The sequence below is a fragment of the Eulemur rufifrons genome, chromosome 15 (genome assembly GCF_041146395.1).
Source record: "Eulemur rufifrons isolate Redbay chromosome 15, OSU_ERuf_1, whole genome shotgun sequence".
Classification (NCBI taxonomy): domain Eukaryota; kingdom Metazoa; phylum Chordata; class Mammalia; order Primates; family Lemuridae; genus Eulemur; species Eulemur rufifrons.
Window position 1 is genome coordinate 44,214,871 of NC_090997.1, and position 27,277 is coordinate 44,242,147.

Consider the following 27,277-nt stretch of genomic DNA (forward strand, 5'->3'; position numbering starts at 1 on the left):
GCAAATTGCTAAGGTTGTAAATCATCCTCCACAGAGTTCTCATTGCTTAAGTAGATGCATGTTCCTTATTTCTGGCTAAATTATTAAGTCGTCTTCATTCTTCTCTGTTCTATACCAAGTTTTCTCAAATTGTCATAAGGATCTACACAAATATTTAAGTTCAGACAGAGGTTCTAAAGTAGCTATAAACCAATTTTGTTTTTCAAAGTTTTTGCATTTTTTTAAAAAGGGATTGAGAAAAATAGTGAATCATGAACACTTAAGAAATAACTTGCTGTGTTGCAAATCACCACAAACTAATATATTTTTATTTAGTCAAATGTATAATTAATTGGAAGAAAAACTATATTCATAACATAAATAGACTGTGGGAAAATAAGCACCACAATGACATCTGCTGTTTTACCTGCCCAGCATTCTTCCTTCCTGTTTGACAACAATATCCCTCCTTTCTTTGGGGGACCATCCCTCCTTCTGGTTCTGGGTTGTTTACTATTGTAGTGTCCCCTCTGTACCCCCTGACACGGAAGTGGTCACCTGACCCAGGCTGGCCAATCAGAGGATCTATGTGACCCTTACAGTGACCCAAACCGGATGAAAATGTTTTTCATAATATTTGCCCCTTGGTGCTAGGAAAGACACAATGTACACATTTCACAAGCAGTACTCTAATAATAATAAAAATACTGGTAAGTTCACATTTCAAATCCATGAGCTGAATTTTAAGAATCTTCACACCTGATCTGCATTTGCAATCAGTTGTCTGACTTAAGGAGGACTGCTTGCTCTCCCGCGGGAGTAGGCAAGGGGAGGCACCGCACGTGGGACTCTGCCTCTTAGTCCTTTGCCTGACTTTTTTTTTTTTTTTTTTTTTTTTTGAGATAGGGTCTCGCTTTGTCTTCCAGGCTAGAACGCAGTGGTGTCATCATAGCTCACTGCAACTTCAAACTCCTGGGCTCAAGCAATCCTCCTGCCTCAGCTTCCTGAGTAGCTGGGACTACAGACACGTGCCAGCACGCCTGGTAATTTTTCTCTTTTTTGTAGAGATGGGGTCTCACTCTTGCTCAGGCTGGTTTTTAACTCTGGACCTCAAGCAATTCTCTGGACTTGGCCTCCCAGAGTGCTAGGATTATAGGTGTGAACCACCAGAAAACAAAAATGAACAAAAATACTGACCAAGGTATTTAAGGGGTGTTGGTGCTCGTGCATTCTTATCCAATCTGATAGTAGGATTTTGTGTTTAGAAGCCACATGTAGTCAAACTAAACTGCAGAGACTTTTAAGTTTGACCAGGACAGCCAGTTAGTTGTGGCTGGTGGTCATGTGAGAGCCAGAGCTGAACTGAAGAGAGACATGGAACATTCTCAACTACAAAACCTAAGGAGACAATAAAGTAAAATTATAATCCTTTACAATGTTTTCTACTTTTGGCTCATTGTCCTTAGGACATGATATCTTATCTGTGCACCTTACAGTTCCCTTACTTTGCACGAGCCCCAACACTGATGGCCAGCAACTCCACTGATCAGCAATCGACTTCTTTCACTTTTGACCTACATTTCTCCTCCTTCCTGTTAGATAGTTGGAAATACAATCACTAGGTAATGCTAAGGCTCCATGCTCACAGCTCAAATTAATTTAATTACAAATAATTTCTTTTATCTCACAATAAAAGTTCTGTACTATGAAATAACTATATATTATTATATTTGCTAACTTCATGTTGGTTTTTCTGCATCAGGATTTTTACATAAATAGCCACATCCTGATAAATTGGGGATATTTTGGCTAATCTATGCAAAATTTAATGTATAATTTATTGACAAGTAGCACCCGTACTATTTGATATCTTAATTTTAATACTCCAGACTCTATTTATCCTTTGATCTTATGTAGTTTTCAGTCTAGCTGAAATGCCCTCTGAAATTCAAACACTTCACTGCGATTTTTCACTGAAGTCATTTTGCTGGCTAGGGCTTTGAATTACTGGTGGTTGATGCTCTCTTTTCTTAGCATTAAGTCAGTTAAAAGAAAGAACTGATTAAGAATTCTGGCCTTCGCCATGCATCTTCATTCTCTGCTTGAAAACATTTCCCTTATCAGATATATCCATATTCAATTATATGTATAGAAATGAACTTCCAAATTAAATAGACTGTAACAAATGACAAAGTCAAAATAGTGGCGCATCATGGGACTCTGTGAACAATAGCCAGAGCTAAACTTAATGGGTAGGGACAACTGTGAGGAGAAAGGCTGGTCTGCCTCACAGGTCACTCACTGTTCACCTGGACACATCCTCACTGGGGCTGGGATGGAGAGTCAGAGCCCTTGAGAAAGGCAGGGATCTCAAACAGGGGCCATCCGTGAGTGCAGAGTAAAGGAGGATGGATTAGGTGAGGATTGGGTGAGGAAAGGAGGAACCACCAGAAAGGCATAACAAGCATTTTGATTTCACTGTTACTATTCAGCCACTAAAGACTCCTTCCTGGACGCCCCCTGAGGTGCGCCATGAGTTGATATTGAGGGTGGAAGGAGGTCCCCAGCAGCAAAGGTCTGGGGAGAAGACAAGAGCATAGGAAAGGGAGATTCCCACATGGCAGAACGGATGGAAACAGGTTTAAGCTGGGCTTGAATGGTCTGTCCTATGTGAGAAATGTCTACCAATGGAGAGATCTAAAGATATTTTTAATTTTTTATGATACTCTATTTTGAATTATCCATTAGTGCCTTTCAAATAATAAAAGGTTGATTATAAAATTCAAGAAAGGGGACTTTTTTAATATTTAAATTCACTGGATAGCAATGTTTATATAAATCTAGCCTCTTATATTGCAGAATATAACTTAATGGACAGCTTTTTTGTTATTTAATTTTTTTTTTTTTTTTTTTTTTTTTTGAGACAGAGTCTCATTCTGTTGCCCAGGCTAGAGTGAGTGCCGTGGTGTCAGCCTAGCTCACAGCAACCTCAAACTCCTGGGCTCAAGGGATCCTCCTGTCTCAGCCTCCCAAGTAGCTGGGACTACAGGCATGCACCACCATGCCCGGCTAATTTTTTCTATATATATTTTTTTAGCTGTCCATATAATTTCTTTCTATTTTTAGTAGAGATGGGGTCTCGCTCTTGCTCAGGCTGGTCTCGAACTCCTGAGCTCAAACGATCCGCCCACCTCGGCCTCCCAGAGTGCTAGGATTACAGGCGTGAGCCACCGCGCCCGGCCTTTTTTGTTATTTAAAATGTGTGACTGAGTAAATACTGTATGAGAAGTTTTCTTTTTTAATCAAATTGCTTAATGTGTTAGAATAGCTATTTTTGTTGTTGTTCTCTTTAAACTCTCCCTTTACCGTAACTTTGGCTTCTGGTAGAGCCTGCAAACCTTAGAAAGCTGACCTCGCACTGTCTTGGAACAAGAGGAAACACAGGCTTTGAGTGCTGACCTTCAGCGCTATCAGGGCAGTCAATTTGAGCAGAGACAGGGTGTTATGTCTGTGAAATCCTGCTCACCACTATGCTGCAGGCAAGAATGAAGGTGACATGGGGAGTGGCCTTGTGTCAGCCACATATTTAAAAGTTGTATAGAGATACCGTATTTTTTAAAAAGGAGTTTATTTTTGACACAAATTGTCAGATTTTACAGTATTTTTGAAGACTTTAGCCTCTAACAAAAAGAAATATACTCTTCAGTGACCTATGAGAAGTAAAATGTAACAATTTCCCCCTGAAGAAGTGAATTTAACCAGACTAAGAGCACTTTCACACCTAGAAATCTGGGAAGTAGAAACTGATTTTCTAAAATGATAATGATTCTATCTCTTATCACGGTAGCCCCAACTCTTATATTCTGAATTCTAGATGGTGACAAGTCAATTCTTTTCTAATTATAAATTGAAACTTCTCTCCTCCTGCCCCCTACAAAAAAAGATTAAAAACTAATATTAACAAGGAGTTCATTTCCTTAAATATCGTTTATGCAGAAATGTTATAGAAGAATCTTAAAATCATCTCTTTTTCTGTTGGCCAACTTTTTTTCTGAAATGGAAGTTAAGACACTGTGACAATAAAGTCCTTAAAGTACTTTACACAAAATTGTCAACTTTGTGAGTTGAAAGAAACTTTTCATATTGTTTTGTCCAATTTTTGTATTTTCATATACTACAACTAAGGTTCAGAAACAGTCAGAACATGAGCCCTCTCTCTTGGCTTTTATGTAAGTATTTCTTCAATTATATCATGCCTCCCATGGAATTATTGCTCAATTGTATTCTGAGTCACAGCTTTTTGAGTTGTAGCACTTTTATTACAATACGGCTAGATGGATCAAGGGAAGAGTAAATCTTTCTTCCAACCTGGTCCATCTGCATAAAAGTGACCATTGAAGTTCAAGAAATAAAAGTGATTGTTAAAGGTAGAAAGTGACTCTAGAAGTATATAATAAAAACCTTGGATAGATCCCAAGAGGCTACTTATTGTACTAAGAGGAAGAAGAGAAAAAAGAGCCAGCCAGTGAAAGAGATAGGGAAGGTGTCTGTGGAGTTTAGGAAGAGAACCAGTGACACAGAGGACGTTGGAAGTCAGATTGCAAGGTGAGGGTAGTTCAGGAAGAGAAGTGAGAAAAGCAAGTATAAAGAAGTTTGGAGAGAAAAGAAGGAAAAATAAGGGGAGGAGAAAGGGAAAAACCCCAAGAGTAGCTAAGGTAGTAGTGCTAGGAAAACATTTAAAGATGCAAGGGACTTGGATGTTGATGGATGTGTGAACAACAGATTGCAAATGCAAAGTTACAAGAGAGAAAGAAAATTGATGAAATGAGGTCCTAGAGGAGGAAGGAGGAAGTACAACCTACACCCCTGAGGAGAGAGTCTTGTGTCTCTGGCACAAGAGGGAAGGAGAAGATGCAGGATGGAAAAGATGGAACATGAAGCTGCTGTCACCAAAGAGCCTGGGTCTCAGTGATCTACTAGATAAGGACATCTGCCAAGAATGAGGAGGGTGAAGGAGAATGGCAAACATTTGTAATAATCAATAATCACCACCAGGTTTTTGAGAGCAGTTGCTCCTGTCTGAGTCAGACAGTCTAGAGTTGCGATTCACACGTATTTGGTTAGTAGGCTTGAGGGACAGAGGGAAGGGAACTGAAGAGATAGAAGTGTATCCAAATGAAGCCAAAGAGATGAAAAGCAGATTGTGTCCCCAGCACTTTATGCATGGAAATGGGAATCAGGGTGTCAAGAATGTGACTTGGACAAAATTATGATGATCTCAGGATCCCTAAGCAAACCCTGCCCCCGCCCCCCGCCTTGCTACATTTGTGCACATCCATAGAAGTGTAATGAAAAAAGTGAATGGAAACAGAGAAAGATGAGGAGATGCCTCCAATCCAGACCCCAGGCTCTCCCTCCCTGGCTGGGTACTTTCTCACCATGTCTAGGTAAACGAGGGTTTTCCCAGTCAGAATATGTCTGCTGGGAAGGTGGAAGGATGGCTGTTGAAGACCAGAGTGGATGCGAATTAGGAACAGCTAAACCAATAAACATTTTCTAGATTTAGATTTTTTTTTTTAAATAAAAGTCCATCATAGAACAAACCATTGAGTCCTTTGCAAATGTAGAACAGCTTGATCAAAAGTTAATTAAGGCCAGGCACAGTGGCTCACGCCTGTAATCCTAGCATTCTGGGAGGCCGAGGTGGGAGGAGTGCTTGAGGTCAGGAGTTTGAGACCAGCCTGAGCAAGAGTGAGACCCTGTCACTATGCAAAATAGAAAAAATTAGCTGGGCAACTAAAAATATAAAAAATGAGCCAGGCATGGTGGTGCATGCCTGCAGTCCCAGCTACTTGGGAGACTGAGGCAAGAGGATCACTTAAATCCAGGAGTTTGAGGTTACTGTGAGCTAGGCTGATGCCATGGCACTCTAGCCCAGGCAACAGAATGAGACTCTGTCTCAAAAAAATAAATAAATAAATAAAAAGGAAAAAAAGTTAATTAAATCCTTAAAGCATTGTCTGGAAGGAAAAAGAGCATGACTTGCTTTTTAAAAAATCTCAAATGTTTGAGGAGCTTGTGCCAAGATAGTATTTGAAGATATTTCTAAAATTTGAGTTTAAAATGCAGTCTTTATACAAACTGTGTTAAATATACATCCTGGAGTATCACCAGACTATAGTTGTTATAATTACGGAGCACAACCTCACGGCTGGTGAACTTTTATTTATGTCAGCTGAAGTGTTTTAGCCCCATTTAATTTCCATCCACTGAAAAAAAAGTGTAGCTAAGGGGCGTTCATGGTATACCTGGCAATGATAAACATAAATTTTGACTTTCTGTTAAACTAAAGGGGGGATATTTTAGACCAGAATGAAGGAGATTTCAACTGGGCTGGGCACCTGCTAAAGCAGAAGAGGAAGATACAGATTTCAATCTGTACCTGAAGTCTCTATCACTGAAAGAGATTTTTGAGTGAAATGGAAGCATACTGTGGGAATATAGAAGCACTAAGAGCTCTGGAGCATTGGTCCTTCATTTAAAAAGTCACATGAAAAGTCTCTTACTTTCAGTTTTTTCTCTGCACCCTAAACTTCCTACAGTTGAAGTTCTTTCTTTGCACAAAAGAATTTCACATTGCCTCTGGAATTTTGCACGTGTATAAGTTCCTAGATAGGAACACAGTCTGGCCTCAGACTGCTTCCTTCCCACTCTTACCTCATACCCTTCGGTCCCTACGATCCCTCTCATTTCTTGCTGCAGAGAAAGCTAACTGTTCACCAATGATTTTTTTTACTGCTTCCGCAGTGTAGAGTGGTTTCTGAGAAGTGGCTGCCCAGCCAAGGATTACATTTCCCAGTTGCCCTTGTTTCTAAATGGGAAACATGACTAGTCCTCACCACTGGAATAGGAGGACAAGTATTCTGTGTCATTATGCTCAAGGAAGTTAAGTGGGTGTGCTGGATGAGGAGGTATGCTTTCTCCATCCTGTTATAGTTGTTCATCAGCTGGACGCAAACCCCCTGAGGTCCCTGGTGACAGTACAGCCACAAGATCTGAGGACCCTAGGTCATTAAATCACCATGTAGAGGAAAGCCACCAGCCAACCAGGACATCCCCATTGGACATTTATATGAGTAAGAAATAAATTTATATTGTGTTAAGTCACTAAATCTTTGGGCTTTATTTAACAGCTAGCATTGCCTTAACTAACATATGTTAGTCACTTTCATTTCTCTTGCCTGTTAATGTGTTTCTTCTGTTTGAAATGTTATCACCCTTTCCCTGCACACCAGATGTTTGCAGCGACAAAGGTGAGCAAAAGAGACAGCCTGTTTTCATGGAGCATGCAATATGATGGACTACAATTCATCCTTTAAGGAAAAGCTTGATGTTACTTGCCTTTATAATTTTTCCCAATCTGTCCCTCTTTCTGTACTCCTGAAGCAAAATTAATTGTTACCTTATCTGTGTTCTTACAGAAATCAGGACCAATAAGAAGTTGTACAACTCCAAGTGACAATCCTAACAAAATACCATAGAGAAGAATAATGTAATTCTAACATAGACCTAACATTATTTGCTTATACGTTTCTGGGTTGTGGGCTTCTACACGTTGGGGACTTCGCCTTTTTGATCTTTGTAAATGTAGTGCCAGGCATGACAGAGGCTTAGCATGTGTCTGTGCAATTGAACAAACCAACTTTTAATCTACTGTTCTTTTTCAAGGTGGGGGGGGTTATAAAGTGATATTCACGTCTGTTTATCAGTTTTGAGGTACAAATATTCCTGTCACCAAAAGCAGCATGTTGAATTTCTTCTGAGTATAGCTCCATTCATTGCTGGAACACTGCTGAATATGCGAACATCCAGCCCTCTTACTTCTCCCAAAGCACAATGCCATTTTTCCAAACCGGATATTAGCCAGCAACTCTTCATCACATTCTAAGAAGAGGTGATTTTTCTGCCTTGCAACATTTTTTCTGTTTTCAGCAGATTTGCTCACGGTTACCAAGACAATCTCCTTTCTGCCCTTGGCATTACAGCTTTACTACCATTGTCCCTTGATGTGATATTTTTCTTCCCTATCACTATGATCTAGAAGAAAGAAAGAAAGAAAGAGAGAGAGAGAGAGGAAGAAAGAAAGAAAGATTGATTCTCCATTTAGAGCCCTACCTCATTCCTTCTCATAAAGGAAAATATCGATTTTGGAACGTTCTTCTCTTTCATTTAAAAGGTTCTTGTGGAGAAAAGGATGGTTAAAATTTCTAAGAGAACTGAGCAGTATTGAAGGAAGGAGGTGAAAAGGGATCAGTGAGATTTGGTCTCTTTGACTAATCACCAAAAAGAATAAACCCAGCCAGCTTTATTTACAAAACAGGGAAATAAAGGCTTAGTTCTCTTTTTTTAAAAAAAAAAAAGGAAAAATGAAAAGGGGATCAGCAAGTAACAAAGTGATAAGGAAGCTACCATCTACTGTGTGCATACAATGTTTGGGACGCTGCATTGGAACTCTTTCATTCCTTTCACAAACATTGAGTGAGTCCTAAACATGGCACTGTGGTCACTCATCCAAATCTGTTCGCTTTTTCCTCACAATTCACCCTAACCTTAGCCAGGTTAGCAGTTCTACACAATTTTTTTTTTTTTTTTTATAGTTTAAAGTCAAATTGTTTTATTGGGCTCAATGAAAATCATCGGCTATCCCCTGCATTTTCCACCCTATTACTCCCCATTCATTCTACTCCCCAGAGGTGGACACTGTCAAATTTACAAGTGTTTTGTCTAGTAATTAATTCTATTTTTTTTTCTCCTTCTTTTTTCTAATTTCTTTTTTTTTTTCAATTTAATTTTACAGAATCAAAGAGTCTAACAGTATATCTTGTTAGATACAGTATGTCCTCATAATGTATACATTATTTCTTGTACAATGATATGAAATAATATGGGAAATATTCATGATAAATTATTAAGAGTTCTACACAATTTTTAAGAAAGTCAAGACCATTTGTTTTAAAAGGAAAAAGGAAAGGAAATCTGGTTTTAAATAACCTTCAGAAGTGGACTGTTCCCCCGACTGCCACCCAGGAATGCACACTGTCCACCTCTCCGTCTCCAAACTGCTAGAGAAACGAGAGCGGGGTGCCCCCCTGCTGCCAGCAGGCGGTGCTGCGTGAACACTTCGTGCTACACCATAGGGTTAGTGAGACAGTGAGCGCACTGTTTATAAGTGGGTTTTTAGCACGTCAGCGGCCTCACTGCCTCTATGAAGGTTTTAAGAAAAGACAGCCTGAATATACACAAATTCAGCAAGGTCTCTCCTTGATGGGAGCAGCAGTCAGTGTGGACTAAATGGAGAAGCAATGGAACTTAAGATTTAAAATGCTATCACACTTACCTTTCGTTTACACCGTGGCTTTATAAATGGCACATTTACAAGAATGTTCCTGCCTCTCCTGTGCTTGCCTCAGCTCCTACTCTCTCACCAGGTCATAGTTTCTGGGAAAGGACCCCAGGCAGAATTTGGGGGTCTTTATTTGAAGAATGTGCCTTAAAAATAAATCCTAAGTAGTTCCTCCGGTAGGTAATGTCATCTTGCCTGATGATGACTTTTGACCCCTGATCCTTCCCCGATCTGGTGCCATTGACACTATGAACCGCTTCATCTTTCTGAAATCCTTTCTGGTTGGCCTGCTACTTCCACCATGGTTTTGCCCAGGCTCTTGTGGAGGCTACTTTTCCTCTGTCCTTTTCCCAAATGTTATTGCTCTAGATTTCTGTATTTGCCTGTTCCTCACTTCCCTTGGAGGATCTTATTTATTCCCATTGTTTTGGTTTGGTTTTATTCTTCGTGCTGATGTCAAGGAAGACATCCTGGAGGAGAACAATGCTGGGGTATTCAGCACTGTTTGGAGTTAGCCAGGTAGAGCTGGGTGGGGTTGGGCTCCAGGCAATGAGAGCGTGTCAGCAGTGGTATGTGAAAAGCCTGGGATGTCTGATGTTTTCTCCCAACCCAGGTAGGAGGCATATGCTTTCTGACTCATTTTTTCAGCCATGATAAAATAAGTAAATAAATAAGCCATATTAGGCTTAATCTCTTTGTTTACCAATTATTCATGAAGATGAAATTGAGTTAATATTAATATGGGATTCTTATTTGTGCCAGTTATTGAGCCAGATATATGTGTATGTGTGTGCATGCACCTTTTATTTCATTATCAAAACAAAATTAAGAAAGACATTATAATATCCATTCTACAGAAAAGCAAACTAAGGTTTGGGGAGGTTAAATGGATTGTCTAAAGTAATACAGCCTGCGAGGGACAGCGTGGATTCACTCTGAGGTTTAGACCTCAGAATCCAGAGCCCATGTTTGCTTTTCTTCACGAGGCAGCCTGCACATTAACACAGGGCCAGCTGAGGGGAGACAATAATCCTTCAGGAAGAAGATATCAAAATAAGATTCCCAGGCAATTTGAAGAAGTTAACATTAATATAGCCCTGTATTACTATTAGGAACTCTCTTCTGGTGTTTTCTCCACTTTACATGATGCTGAAATGTGGCAGGTTTGGCTCCAAAGGGCTGCGTTTGGGGTCCTCATCCCCATTTGCTGTGACCTAGGTGTGGCTCAGTTCTAACTACTGGACTTCCTATTATATAATAGCTAATATTGGTCTCGAGCTTGCATCTCGTATAATTTTTGCGACTGTGCTCTGAGGTTAACTTTATTATTATCACCAGTTTACAAATAGGAAATCTGGAGCCCAGGGAGATCATGTTCTTTGCTCAAGTCACCCAGTGAACACGTGGCAATGCCAGGAACAGAACCCAGGTCAGCCTCCTCCTGTCTTAATACAGGGCCAATTAAAGTCATTACTAAGAAGTCAAAATTTAGGCTTCTAGTGTACTGACAGGGCAGAGCAATTATTAAAAGAAAAAAAAGGGAAGAAAACATAACAATTAAGAAAAAAAGAAGCCGGTAGCTGCTTTCAACTGAACATTCAGGGTTGGAAAGAACTTCAGGCCTCATCCCATGCAGTCAGCTTCTGTGACAACCAGACAACAGTGGGCCTAGAGGCCAGGTGAGATGCACAGCCTGTAATATGTCTGTAGGCATCTGGGAGCCAACAGTCATGTTGGAGACATTGGCTCAGCATTGATGGGGATGAGGTTTATAGTGTGTTTAAGAATGCTCCCCTCCCACTGGGCTGCAGAATCTCACATGGATACAAATCAGTGTTTTAAGCTGGATGCTGAGACAGGCTGGCTGAGCAAATAATAGCACAGCTCTTACTTCTTCTCCCAGGGTGCAAACAGGTCAGATTTGTCTCTAAAAATAAATATTCCTTCTTCCAGTTTTCAGGTATCTTTAATCAAGAGATGGCAGGAATTATTGCCAAGGCAAGAAGACACTTTGGATGTAAGGGCAGGCACCAAGTGTGCTTTTATTAATAGTTTGTCTATATCCATGGAAATACAAAGTCAAATGGAAGTTTGTCAGAGATGCATAGAAAATCTCAAATAGAAAATAAAACTCACCCCCATAGGGACCCAGAATCATATTTATGTGTATGTGTATGCATGTATGAATGTATGAAAAACATAGAGTATCTTGCCAGAATATATTTTTAATGTGGATTGTCCATTATTGCTTTTTTGTCTAATAAAACATCATTTCCTTTTTTTTAAATTAAACTTTTTATTTTGACATAATTGTAGACTCTCATGCTATTATAAGAAATAATACAGAGAGTCCCAAGTATCCTTTATCCAGTTTCCCCCAGTGGTAGCACCTTGCAAGCTATAGTGCCATCCTACAAGCAGGATATTGCCACTGAAACACTCAAGACACAGAACTTTCCCACCAACACAGTGATCCCTCAGGCTGCCCTTTGCAGCCACAGCCACTTCCTCCCCACCCTCATCCCCTTCTGAACCCCTAGCAACCACTCATCTGGTTTCTATTTCTATAGTTTTATCATTTCAAGAATATTATCAAGTGCCCATCAATACATGAGTGGATTAATAAAATGTGGTATATGTATACCATGGAGTTTTATTCAGCCACAAAAAACAACAGTGGTGATCTAGCATCTCTTGTATTATCCTGGATAGAGCCCATTCTACTAAGTGAAGCATCACAAGAATGGAAAAAAAGCACCACATATAGTCACCATCAAATTGGTATTAACTGACTTAACTGACCAATACTTGTGTGCACATTTAATAGTAACATTCATTGGGTGTTGGGCAGGTGGGAGGGGGAGGAGGGGATGGGTATATTCACACCTAATGGGTGCAGTGTGCACCATCTGGGGGATAGACACGCTTGAAGCTCTGACTCAGGTGGGGAAAATGAAATATATGTAACCTAAACATTTGTACCCCCATAATATGCTGAAATAAAAAAATATTATATAAATGGAATTACACAGTAGGTAATCTTTTATAATTGGCTTTTCTCACTCAGCATAATTCTCTACAATTTGTCCTGTTTGTTGCATGTATCAACATTGATTGCTGAATACTGTTCCAAGGGATGGATGTACCAAAGCTCATTTAACTATTAACTTATTGAAGGACATCTGGGATGTTTCTAGTCTTTGTCTGTTACAAATAAACTTTCATGTACTGTAGGGTGTTCATTTCTCTGGGATAAATGCCCAGGAGGGCAATGGCTGGGCCATATGGTAGTTGCATGTTTAGTTTTTTGAGAATCTGCTAAACTGTTTTCCAGAGTGGTCGTACCACTTTACATTCCCACCAGCAGTGTATGAGAGATCCAGTTTCTCCACATCCTCATTAACATTTGGGATTGTCACTATTTTTTATTTTAGCAAATCTGACGTGTGCAATAATAACTCATTGTGGTTTTAATGAGCATTTCCCCAATGGTTGTGGCTGTTGAACATCTTTTTATGTGCTTATTTGCCATCTATATATGCTCTCAGGGAAATAGCTCTTCATAATTTTTGCTCATTTTCTACATGAATTGTTTGCTTTTTCACTGTTGAATTTTGAGAGCTCCTTGTCTAGTCTAGAAGCTACTTCTTTTTCAGATGCATGGTTTGCAATATTTTCTCCTAGCATATAACATGTCTTTTCATCCTCTTCACAGTCTTTCAAAGCACAAAAGTTCTTAATTTTGGTGAAGTCCAATTTATCAATTTTGCCTTTATAAGTCATATTTTTGGTACCAAATCTAAGAATTCTTTGACTCGTTCCAGGTCCTGAAGGTTTTCTCTATATTATTTTGCTAAATGTTATATAGTTTGACATTTTACATTTAAGTCCATGATCCATTTTGAGTTACTTTTTGTCTATTTTTTTGGCCTATGAATGTCCAATTGATCCAGTGGAATTTATTGAAAAGTCTATCTTGTCTCCATGGAACTGCTTTGGCATCTTTGTCAGAAATCACTTGAGTGGTAACAATAATAGCAAAATATCAGCTGGGCATATTTGTGTGCATCTATTTCTCGGTTTTTTTATTCTATTCTGTTAATCTATGTCTCTATCCTTCCACTAATATCATACAGTCTTGATTACGGTAGCTATACAAAAAGTTGAAGTCAAGTGGACTGACTCTTCCTACTTTAATCTTATGTTTCAAAATTGTTGTAAGTTATTATACTTCCTTTGCTTTTCCATATAAATTTTATGATAATATTGTCAATATTTACAAAAAAAATTGCTGGGATTCTGGTAGGAATTGCATTAAATATGTGTATAAATTTGGGGAAATTTGACATCTTTACTATTTTGAGTTATCCAATACATGAAAAAGGTACAAATTTCCATTTATTTAAGTCTTTTGTTATTTCTTTCATCAGCATTGTGTAGTTTTCAGAATCTATCACAGATCACAAGATTAAACTATGTGTAACACGGCCAACCCCTTTCTCCTGCAAGGACATGCCTAACAGGCCTGGTATTCCAACAGCTTAGAGTTCACTTCCCAGTAGTCCAGGGAAAGGCCAGCCTTCTCTTTGGGTAAGGCAGATGCCAAAACTAAGATGATAGAGATGTTAGAATTATCTGAAAAAGATTTTAATGTAATTATGATAAAAATACTTAAATGAGCAATCATGGACATATAAAACAAATAAAAATAGAAAATTTTAGCAAAGAAATAGAAGATATTGGGAAGAATAATACAGAAATTTTAAAATCAAAAATTAGAATAGTTGCAATAAAAAGCCAATGGATGAGTTGAACTACAGAATTGAGAGTTCAGAAAAAGAATCCACAAACTGGAAATTAGACTAGAAATTGCCCAGTCTGAATAATACAGAGAAAACAGGCCAAAAAGGAAATGAACTAGATACAAGGACGTGTGAGGCTGTAAGAAAAGATTTAACATTGTGTCATCAGAGTCCTGGAAAGCAGAGAGAAAGCGGGCAGGCTGAAAAAGTACTTGGAGAAATAATGACTCTGAGCTTCTCAGATTTGGCAGAAGACATAAATCTATAGATTGAAGAAACTGAGTAAACCCAAACAGGACAAAATCAGATATCCATGCCAAAACACAGCATACTCAAACTTCTAAAAACCAAACACACACAAAAAAATCTTGGAAGTAGTGACAGATAAATGACATTTTTCCTATAGTGAAAACACAATTCAAATAACTGTAGATTTCTTCTCAGAAATCATGAAGAATCAAATGGTACAATATTTTTCACACGCTTAAAGAAAAGAATGAATTCTGAATCCTACACCTATGAAAATATCTTTCAGGAATGAAGGGGAAACAAAGATATTCTCAGGTGAAGATTTGCATAAGCAGAGCTGCCGGAATAGAATGGCTAAAGGGAATTCTGTAAGCAGAAAGAAAGCATTAAAAGAAGAAATCTTGGAACATGAAGATGTGAAAATGAGCACAGTAAGTAAAAATAAGGATGAATACAATAAATTTTCATTCTCTTGATATTTCTAAGTTATGTTTGATGATTCAAACAAAAATTGTGACATTGATGTGGTTTTAAATGTATGTAGAAGAAATATTTTAAAAATTATATTATAAATGGGGAAGGGTTAAAGGGTGATAATGTTTCTATATTTTATTTTAACTAATTAAAATGATGACACAAGTAAGCTGTGATGTTATGTATACATGATGTAATACCTACAGCAACTACTAAAAATACTATATAAAGAGATACATTCAAAAACACTATAGTGGAATTCTTAAAATGTTCAAGAATCTCATAGAAGGAAGATGAAAAGAAACTCATGCAACAGAATAGAGAACTTGGAAATAGACTCATACCAGTATGCCCAAATGATTCTTGACAAGGATACAAAAGCAATTCAATGGAGGAAAGATAACCTTTTAAACAAATGGTTCTGGCAATTGGATATCCATAGGCAGGAATAAAAGAAAAAGAACGTGAACTTAAATTTCATACTTACATAAAAATTAACCCAAATAGATCACAGAGACTAAAATGTAAACATAAAACCATATAACTTTTATTTTAAAATATAAGAGAAAATCTTTAAGATCTAGAGCTAGCCAAAAAGTTCTTAAATACCAAAAGCATGATCCATGAAAGGAAAAATTGGGCTTCATCAAAATTAAAGACCTTTTCTCTGCTAATGAAACTGTGAAGAGGATGAGAATACAAATTAGAATAGGAGAGAAAACATTTGCAGACACATAATCTGACAAAGGACTGATACCTAGAATATATAAAAAATTCTCAAACTTCAATGGTAAAACAAACATAAAAAAACCAATTCAATTAGAAAATGGACAAAAGACATGAAGAAACATTTCACTGATGAGAATAGACACATGATAAATAAGTACACAAAAAGCTATTCAGTATCATTAGTCATTAGGGAAATGCTAATTTAAACCACAATCAGAATCACTACACATCTGTCGGAAATGCTAAAATTAAAAACTATTGACAATACAAAATGGCGATGAGAATACATAAAAACTAGATCACTCACATATTGCTGTTGGAAATGTAAGTGGTACAGCCACTCTAGAAAACAGTTTAATAGTTTCTTAAAAGCTAAACATGTAACTACATAGCATTGCCCTCCTACACATTTATCCTAGAGAAATAAAGACTCACGTTCATTCAAAAGCCTATACGTGATTGTTAGAGCAGCTCTACTTGCAAAAGTACCAAAGTGGAAACAAACCAAATATCTTTCGGCAGGTGAATAGTTAAAAAAACTGTGGTACTCCATAGAATGGAACACTCCTCGGCAATAAAAAGGGTTAAACGGTTGATATACACAACCACCTGGATGAATCTCCAGAGACACATGCTGAGTGAAAAAACCAATCTCAAGCAAAAAGGTTACATATTGTGTGATTCCATTTATATAACATTTGTGAAATGACAAAATTTCACAAATGGAGAACAGATTAGTAGTTGCCATGGGTTAAGAAGTGGATGGGATGAGAGGGAAGTGGATATGGCTATAAAATAGCAGTCTGAGGGATCCATGCATTAATAGAAACGTTCTGTATCTCAACTTTTCATTGTTGATATCCTGGTTGTAATATTGTACTATAGTTTTGTAAGATGTTACAAAATTTGAGGGAAAGTGAGTAAAGAATATATGAGACCTCTCTATATTATTTCTTGCAACTGCATATGAATCTACAATATTCTGAAAATAAAAAGGTTAATTGAAAAAACTGAACTGACTCATTAAAACATACAATTCTGATATGTCTAAATATGGGAGAGTAAAAGGTAGAATTGATTTAGTTGGCAAAATTTGTATTTATAAAATCTTCACTTAGAACTATGAATTGAATACTTTTTGGTGAGTCAGAAACTCTTATATGAGAGTTTGGTGAAACAAAACTTACAAAGAGCTTTAGAGATTACATTTTAAGTTTTTCAGAGTAGACTGGCAAAGCTGACCCTAACCAATATCTTCCTATGTGAACATCTTCATTAAGGAAAGACTCGTAGTAACTAAAGTCTACCCTGTTCTATGAACAGAAATGTCAGTCTACACTCTCAAATTTAAGACATAATGAAATAATTGAATCAACCTGAACATTACATAAGGACTTATACAACCTCATTTATTAACAAATCATGTCAAGTAGCTCTAGAATATAGTAGTTTGTTCATACTTAGTAGACTACTGCATTCTGAGAATGAAAATTAATGTTTGAACTGTACTGACCATTTCAAATGCTATTGGAAATATTGATATTGTTATTTTAAAAGTTGTGTACAGTTGGTTAAAGAATGAATAATTAAATTAATGCTATTCATATGTAAGCCTTCAGCATAAGAGAATAGAAAGTATAATGATAGATACAAAAATTGAAGTAGAAATATTGAAATATTAGTACTTAATTAAAAATGTCCCTATGAACTCAATGTTTTTAGAAAATACTATATATCTTTATTGGCTGTAACCACTGAAATAGAGCAATGATGCCCATAGAGCTCAATATGGTATGTACTCATAACACTTTCATTTTGGTCTCTAATACTGTTTTCCTCTAAAAGAAACTGGGGTTCTCTGGAGAACTGACTGATAACTTGTCTGAAGAAGAGATGGTACAAGGTGAGTCTGGAATAACTTATTGTTCCAGAAAGCAAAGAACTGTAAAAAATTAATGGCTCAGAAACAAGCCAAATTTGTAAAAATTTAAGCATTATACTTGGGAGAGTAAAATACAAAGAATTCATTTTTAAATCCATGAGTCCATAACGATATTCAAAAGTAAAAAAAAAGTACAAATTACCTGAAATATATTTATGTCAAAACGTTTGACTTGTACCTAAACAAATCTATAGATTTGAACTCCAACATGTGAAATAGGAACACGCTAAGTAGCATTATAAATAAAGCAATCACACAAATCCAAAAGTTAATATATTCTGTTCATTAACAAAAAACAAAATCAGTATCTTGAAGAGATATCTTCACTCCCATGTTCAATGCAGCATTGTGCATAACAGCCGAAATAAGGAAAGAAACAACCTAAGTGTCTTTTGACAGATGAATGGATAAAGAAAATGTGGTTTCTTTCAGACAGAATGTGTGTGTATATATGGATGTATGTGTGTATATATGTATATTTCATTCATATATAAAACAGAATATTATTCGGCCACAAACTAGAAGGAAATCCTGCCTTTGTGACAACATGGATAAATCTGGAGAACATTACACTAAGTGAAATAAGCCAGACAGAGAAAGACAAATACTGTATAATCTCATTTGAAATCTAAAAACAAATTCATAGAAGCAGAGAGTAGAATGGTATTTGCTAGGGACTGAGGCGTGGGGAAAATGGGGAGATGTTTGTCAAAGGGTACAAACTTTCAGCTATAAGATGAATAAATTCTGAGAATATAACAAACAACGCAGTCACTATAGTTAACAATACTGCATGTTATACTTGAAATTTGCTAAGAGAATAGATCTTAAGTGTTCTTACCATACATATACACAAATGGTAACTGTGTGGTGATAAATGTGTAAATTAACTTGACTGTGGTAATCATTTCACAATGCATATGTATATCAGATAGTCACATTGTACAATTTAAATACATATAATTTTATCAATTATATCTCAATAAAACTGGTGGGGAAAAAGACATTCTATCAGATAAATGGCATGAACTTTCAGCAAGCCAGAGTGGAAGCACAGAAGATACTATTAAACTTTGAAAGACACATAAGATACATAAAAACCAGATGCCAAATGTCATCCTAGATTGCATTTGGTTTTGACAAATTTCAAGAGAATTTGAGTACGAATAATTGGGAAAATATGAATATAGAATGGTTATGAGATGTTATTAAGGACTTACTAATTTTATTAAATACAATGCTGTTATTTTGGTCATATAAGATGATAATCTTAGTTTTTAGAGGAGCACACCAAAATAGTTAGGAATAGAAATTTATATTATTTGTAATTTGCTTTAAAAAAAAACTTTAATTTAGACACTGTGATTTGTATGTGTCTATCAGTTGATTTTAATCCATGCCATAGAGGTATTTATTTGCTCTAATTGGAAATATTCTCTCAGGGGTGGTCAGTTAACATTTAACAAAAAACCACACATCAAAGGCAGCTACTGCAAGTGTTTTATTTATTTTTTGAATCTCCAATCAACAATATAGTTTTTGTCAGTATAATAGATGTTAGAAATATTTTTAATTGATTAAAAATATGTTGCTTGGCTAAAAATATTATAAAGGAAATCCCTGCCTTTATAGGAACATGATATGAATAGCAAGTTCAATAATCTGAATCCTTAGCAAGGGTGCATTATGCTTGCCCCCAAAATGATAGTGGGCTAGAAAATTAGTTGTTCTACTTTTAGTGCTCCATTATTCACTTGGAAGGAGCATGCTTTGCTGAAATTCACAGATTCAACACATTATGATCTTATATTGATACACAATTATCTTTCTAATCAATTTTCATTTCTTAACTCTAAATATAGTTCATGTATCTTGAAATGAAATTGATGTTTTAAAATCTTTCCTTTGTTATGCTAAAGTTTATTGCAAATAATAGAAATTTGCAAAATATGGGAAGTAAATAGTAAGGTGATTCCTTAATTATTTTGTAATCACTTCTTTTCTTTAGATTTATGTTCCTTTGTTCTTTAAATCTCAGCTTATTTGAATTTATATGCTTAGAAATCATTTTGTGAAATGTAATACTTTTCCAAAGAAAACTCTTTTATGAAGTTCTTTTCACTTCTCACTATTCAAAAACAAATATAATATAAACTTACATAAAATGACTGTTTCTATTTGCTTGCTTTAGATATACTTTTTATGAAATGAAAAATTACCTTGATGGTTTAATAGTTATCAATATAATATAATTGTATCAGAGTTATCATGACAATTGTTTTCTTCCATGCCTAGATAGGAAGATGATTCACTTAGGCATATAATTCCTCCCTCCTAATTGGAATCATTTGTATCTAAAGATTTAGAAATTAATGGGAACGTCAAGTTGATGCGATTCAATCCAGAGAATTAGTTCCTATCATACCTTTAATAAGCTTTGGATTTTCATGGGTACTATCATTTGAATGTTTGTGTCCCTTCCAAAATTCATGCTGAAACTTAGTCCCTGATGCAACAGTATTAAGAGTTGGGGCCTTCAGAGAGTGATTAGCACATAAGTCTTCTTCCCTTATGGATGGGATTAGTGCCTTATAAAAGGGCTGGAGGGAACTAGCTAGGCTCTCTTTACCCTTCCGTTTTCTGCCATGTGAGGACATAGCAAGAAAGCCCTCACCAGATACAGATTGCCAGTTCCTTGATCTTGGGCTTCTCAGCCTTTAGAACTGTAAGAAATAAATTTATGTTCTTTATAAATCACCCAGTCTGTGGTATTTTGTTATAGCAGCACAAGTGGATGGAGATAAGGGGTTGTAAACATTTTGAGGCCTGCAGGTCGTTTTGAGAAATTATAGTAGCCCCCTCTTATCCACAGTTTCAGTTTCCATGGTTTCAGTCACCTGCAGTTAACCATGGTCCAAAAATACTAAATAGAAAATTCCAGAAATAAGCAAGCCATTTTAAATCACAAGCCATTCTGAATAGCCTGGTGAAATTGCATGCTGTCTCACTCCATTCTGCCCAAGACGTGAATCATCCCATTGTCTAGCATACCCACTCTGTGAATGCTACCCACTCGTTAGTCACTTAGTAGCCATCTCAGTTGTCAGATCAACTGTCAAGGTACTGCAGTGCTTGTGTTCAAGTAACCCTTATGTTACTTAATAATGGCCTCAAAGCACAAGAGTAGTGATGTTGGCATATTGTTATAATTGTTTTATTTTATTACTAATTATTTCTTATTCTCTTACTATGCCTAATTTATAAATTGAACTTTATCCTAGGTATATATGTATAGAAAAATATATAATACATATAGGGTTCGGTACTATCCATGGTTTCAGGCATCCACGAGGGGTCTTGGAATGTATCTCCCACAGGGGTTCCACTATACAGCTAAAAACTACTGGTATTCTCCAGAGAAAATATGCACACATAAATTAAAATGTTACACCCAAAATCGGGAGAATAATAGACCATCTAAAACTTATCCATATATTCAAGAATAAGGATCCACTGAGTAGAGGAGTATAGAAAAACAGAATTTAAACATACAATACAACTGCTTCTTCATATCCAGGACCATGTCAACGCCAGTAATAATCCCCTAGAAATATAAACGGGCACTTCCTTTTTTCTTCCTTCTGTTTATGAGTTTAATAAAAATTAACAGAAACTGACAGATATAAAGACCTTATAATAAGACCATATACCTCTACCACTTTATTTTACAAGTGAGGAAAATGAGACTGAGAAAGTAAGTGATTTCCCCAAGATGGTACCATTAACTAATGGCAGAGTGAGATCTCCAGTTATAGGTCAGAGCACATGAGCCATGCTTTCTCCCTAGGAAAAGGAAGACCAGATTCTCAGCAGCCTCAGTCCTGCAATGCCTCCTCTCTGATGTTAGTGTTTGTGCATCTGGGATCACAAAGTTGTAAGGATTAGAAACACTTGAGGTGTATATCTATTGTTTCACATTCTTCTTGGAAACATCCTACTAGAGGGCTGCATATTTGGAGGCTAAAATTAGCAGCATCAAAATGTGGCTGGTAAGCGTAGAAATCAGCACCAGGATGAAATAGCTGGACCCTCTGGCAATGCAGAGAGAGAATCTGCTTGTTGAGCTGAACTAGCATGCTGGTTCTGAGAGGCCACACTGGTTGGTATTTGTAACCTTGATGAATTGCTATAATTCAGGCATGGAGCTTCCGGCTTGCAGGCTTTTAAGGGAAATCTGTCATCATTCCTAGTGTAATACACTGTCTCTCAAGGGCTGCCACACATTAACCAAGTTCTCCGAAACCAAAGCATAGAACCAGAAAGCCAATTTGTTAAATTACAATGAGAAATACAGTGTCACAGTGTCTTCCCTCAGGGCATATCTACAACGGAAACCAAATCCTAATCAGAAAGTTGCTTCTGAACTTAGAGTCTGAATAAGGTGAGTTATATGAACTTATGGCATCAGACTAACACAGTTCAAATTATCCATCTTTCAGTAGGGATTTTGTTTCCTATGGAAACCAGAATTCTTACATTTCTTTCTCTCTCTAGGCGGTTTGTAATTTAAGCCTTAAGGTTTTATTCTCTACTTTAGGCAAATTCCAAGTAAGTCAGGGTCCTTCTCTTTGACCTTAAAATTCAGCACAAAGGCAGATGATAATACGCCAAGAGTAAGCTCTGCCTGGGTATAGCCTTGTGTGTGGAGGGAAGGAATCTCCTGAACCCAGTTCTTGGAGTATTTATTCCACAGGTTCATGCCAATGGTACCCTCACTTCCACCCAACCCGGGGATGAGGGGCTGAAGACCAAAACTGACTAATTAGAAGTGTGCCTCAATTTGATAACTAATTACTAAAAAGATTAGGACTTTTAAAATTGATTTATGACATGACTGATCATTACAGATGCTGAAATAGAGACCCAGAGATATTCAATGACTTGTACAAAGACATACGACTAGTCAGAAGTGAAGCAGGACTAAAACCTGGGATCAGCTCTGACCTTACATGTAGGCAAGTACCTGAGGGGGTCCCCACTCTTTAAAGTGCCTTCTTCAAAATGTTCTAAGTCCCATCTAGTGCCTAGGACTGATGTTCCCTGGCAAGGGTGTCTAATCCTGGACTGGGAACCACATGGGTGCCATCACCCTCTCCCCTCTCCAAGGCTCTCTTTATCCCTCTAGCCTACACATGGGGTCAAACCCTGAGGAGCTCTAGGACTTGTGCCTGTGGGGTTATCCTGGGTACACATAGCTGAGCCCCAGTTCCAGCGGGAAGTCTAATGGGCAGATTGTTCTTGTTGGCCAGCATGCTTCTTCTTTTGTTGGATCATGGGAAAATAAGCAGCCCAAATGGTCCTGGCACAACAGTTTGGGTAATTTTCACTCATGCTGGGCACAGGATGAGTTCAGGGCTCTGGTCCATAAACCACCCACTGCTGCCTCTTCAAATTGAGCCATGTGTGTGGACCCATATATTGGTTATTGCTTGTTCATGTTTCAACCACAGCGACAGCTCTTGTCTATAGCACCCAAGGGTGGCAGGGGTAACAAGAGGCCTTGTTTACACTGAGCACCTCCTCCACTGGCAGGGGTAACAAGAGGCCTTCTTTACACTGAGCACCTCCTCCACTGGCACCTGAGGGGTAACAAGAGGCCTTCTTTACACTGAGCACCTCCTCCACTGGCAGGGGTAACAAGAGGCCTTCTTTACACTGAGCACCTCCTCCACTGGCACCTGAGGCAGTCACTCCAAACCCTCTACAGACTCAAAGCCATGGTTGGTCAGTCCTTGGTAGTAACTCCTTATGTGGCCTTTGAGGGCTTTCAAGACCATTGCTCTGCAAAGCCTATAGACCTTTCTGATTGATATCTCTCTCTCTCTCTCTCTCTCTCTCTCTCTCTCTCTTTTTGTGCCTCCAGTAAATGTGGTGATGACATGCTGGTACCAACATTCTTTGTGCAAATGAGATTGCTCTTCTCATTCTTCACCTATTCTCCTCACTGATTGTGTGCGGAAAGCAGTAGTATGGTCAACACTGAGCTAGATCACATTCTAGGCATCTAGTGTTACAGCATAAGTAGTTAAAAAGAAAAAACAGTTGGAAGAAGTGTTTGTGTTAGCAAAATAAAATTCCAAATGAAAAAATATAACATGAAAGGAAAATTATTGTTCACTTTTTCTTGAGGTGGGATGATATTAAATTAGTCGGGAATGGAAGATTTGATAATAAAGAACATAAAGAGATGTTTCCTAGATCTGAGCAGGAAAATATGGGGCCTGATGCTGCAAAGAATATTTATGTGCACTGATTGAACAAGAGAGAAATATCTAAGAACTTCTTCTCTACTGACTTTTCTAAATCTTTATTGGTAAATCACTCTATATTATAGGTGCCAATGAATTTTATAATATATTTTATATCAAATGGTTTATATATACAGAGGTCCCACAAAAAGTATTCCTCCAGGGCACCACATAATATTTTATAGCTCTGTCTGGGATTCCTTCATCTTAGCCAAAGGCTTTCCACTTTATGTAGTATTACCTTTGATTTCATGTTCTCCAGACTTCTGTTATAGCATTGACTACAATTTTCTATGAATAACACTTAAGTATTTATAAGGCAGTCCTCCACCAAGATGGCAAACTCTTTGTACACATGAGACATATCTTATTTCATCTCTGAAATCCCCAAGCACCGGTTCTTTTCACAGAATAAAAATTCCTTGGAGACTTCTGCTCCCAGGAAGATGGAGTGCATGTTTTTTCCCTCTTCCTCTCACTAAATAGAAATTGAAACCCAGGAAATATATACAAAACAATCATAAGAACACTCTGAAAAGTGGAGAGAAGGCTGATCAGCCAGGGACTTCAGGATCTTAGCAATGACATGACAGTGACTTCTCTAGGTTTTCTTTTTGCCTCAGATATCCCAAATGTAGTACTGGAAAAGCTAGCAACCCAGAAATCCAGATCACAGGGACCCCCAAAAGGGCTGCCCTTTCTAGTCCAAGGATCAGGGAATGGCAGCTTAGCTACAGTAATAAACCTGCTTCATGTAATTTTTGTGTGTGAGTGTTCTGGCCCTCAAGACTCAAGCAAGTAGTAAAAGTGCAGCCCAAGATGCAGTGGGCTGAAGTGTTCAAACTCCTAATCCTGGCCGGGCGCGGTGGCTCACGCCTGTAATCCTAGCACTCTGGGAGGCCGAGGTGGGCGGATCGTTTGAGCTCAGGAGTTCGAGACCAGCCTGAGCAAGAGTGAGACCCCATCTCTACTAAAAAAAAAACTAGAAAGAAATTATATGGACAGCTAAATATATATATATATAAAAAATTAGCCGGGCATGGTGGCGCATGCCTGTAGTCCCGGCGACTCGGGAGGCTGAGGCAGGAGGATTGCTTGAGCCCAGGAGTTTGAGGTTGCTGTGAGCTAGGCTGACGCCACGGCACTCACTCTAGCCCGGGCAACAGAGCGAGACTCTGTCTCAAAAAAAAAAAAAAAAAAAAAAACAAAAAAAACTCCTAATCCTGGTGGTTGGATAGTGATGACCTTTGCTATCCTCCATGCAGTTGGTGTCCTCCCTTGGGATTGGTAATCAGTGAACTTGCTTCACAAAGGCCAAAAGGAAGTGGCACAGTATTATTCAAGTGCTGAAAGAAAAGAACTGTCAACTCAGACTCCTATACCCATCAAATGATCCTATGGGAAAGTCTTAGTGTATTTGGGATGCTGTAACAAAATACTTCAGACTGGGCAATTTATAAACAGAATTTATTGCTCCTAGTTCTGGAGGCTGGGAAGTTTAAGATCAAGGGACCAGCAGATTCAGTGTCTGGTGAGGACCTGTTCCTCATAGATGGTGCTTCTTGCTGCATCCTCACATTGTGGAAGTGGCAAAAGAGACTAAAAAGCTCCCTCAAACCTCTTTTACCAAGGCCCCTAATCCCATCCATGAGGGCTCTGTCCTCATGACCTCATCACCTCTGAAGTGCCCCACTTCTTAATACCATCACCATGGGGGTTAGGTTTTAACATATGAATTATATTCAGGCCATAGTATTGAATGAAAGTCAAGGTATTCTCAGAGAAGGAAAAATACGAGAATTTGTCACAAACACCAACACTAAAAAGTGGTAAAAGTTCTATAAACAGAAACAAAGCAATAAAAGAAGAAACCATAGAATGTAAACAAGGAAAAAAGACCAAAAAAATAGGTGAGTTCAATAGGCTTTTTTTTCTTCTTGAGATTTTAAATTTATATTTGACAGTTTAAGCAAAATTATAACATTGTCTGATGTAGTTTTCAGCATGCAAGTCCAGTACAGTTTTGGGTAGATTTATACCTAAGTGTTTCTCTTTTTTTTGTTTCTTTTTCAAGCAAATATAAATGGCCTTGTATTTTCAATTTTAGTGTCCATATTTTCATTGCTAGTGTATAGAAATGTAATTGAGTTTTCATGTTGACCTCTATCCTATGACCTTGCTGAACCTATTTACTAAGTCTAGGAGTTTTTGTCTAGAATCCTTGAAATTTTCTGTAGAAATAGTACTTTCATTTACAAATAGGGACACTTTTATTTCTTTCTTTCTGATATGTATGATTTTTACTTTCTTATCTTGCCTTATCACAATGTCTACAGTTGACAGAGAGAGGACAAAATTTGCCACAGGGAACACTTCCTAACCCATTTTATGAAGATAAAATTACCCTAATACAAAACCGGTTAAAGATATTATAAGAAAGAAAAACTACTGAACAAAAATGAAAAATCCTCATGAAAATTGTAGCTAATCAGATCCAAAAATCTATAAAATGAATTATATGGCACAACTAATTGGTATTTGTTCCAAATATGTAAGACAGTTTCAACATTTAAAAATCAAATAATGTAATCCACCACATCAAGAGGCTAAAGAAGTAAAATTACATGATCAAATTAATTTATGCAGAAAAAGTATATGGTAAAATCCAATAAATACCTGCTAATGATGTTTAAAAAATTCACAAAACTAGGAATATGGGAGAATGAAATTCCTCAACTCCTAAAGAGCATCCACAAAGCCCTACAGCAATCATGGTTACTGTTGAGAAACTGAGCCCCTTCTCCCTGAGATCATTAACAAGGCAAAGATATTTCCTCACCACTCCTATCCAACATTATCCTGGGAGTCCTATCTAGTGTAACAGGGGATAAAAAAGAGAGAAGAAATAAAATTGTCTTTGCAAATGACATGCTTCTTTATGTAGAAAATCACAAAAATGTAGAAAAAATACAAAACAAAACTCCTGGATCTAATAAATGATTATTGCAATGTCACAGGATACAAGGTTAATATTTTAAAAATCAATTAATTTCCTATATACCAGCAGAAAAAAAAAAGACAATTGAAATTTGAAGTTAACACACTCACAAAACTCAAGCAGTGGGGAAAAAAAGAAACAATCCAATTGGATATGTACAAAAGACATTTCACTGAAGAAGATATAAAGATAACAAAGCCCATGAAAAGATGTTCAGCACATTAACTATTAGAGAATTGCAAATTAAAACCACATGAGATACTATAACATACCTATCAGAAGGGCTAAAATAAAAAATAGTGACAACACCAATGCTAGTAAGGACATAGAGAAATAGCGTTACTCATATATTTCTGGTGGAAATGTAAAATAGTACAGCTACTTTGGAACACA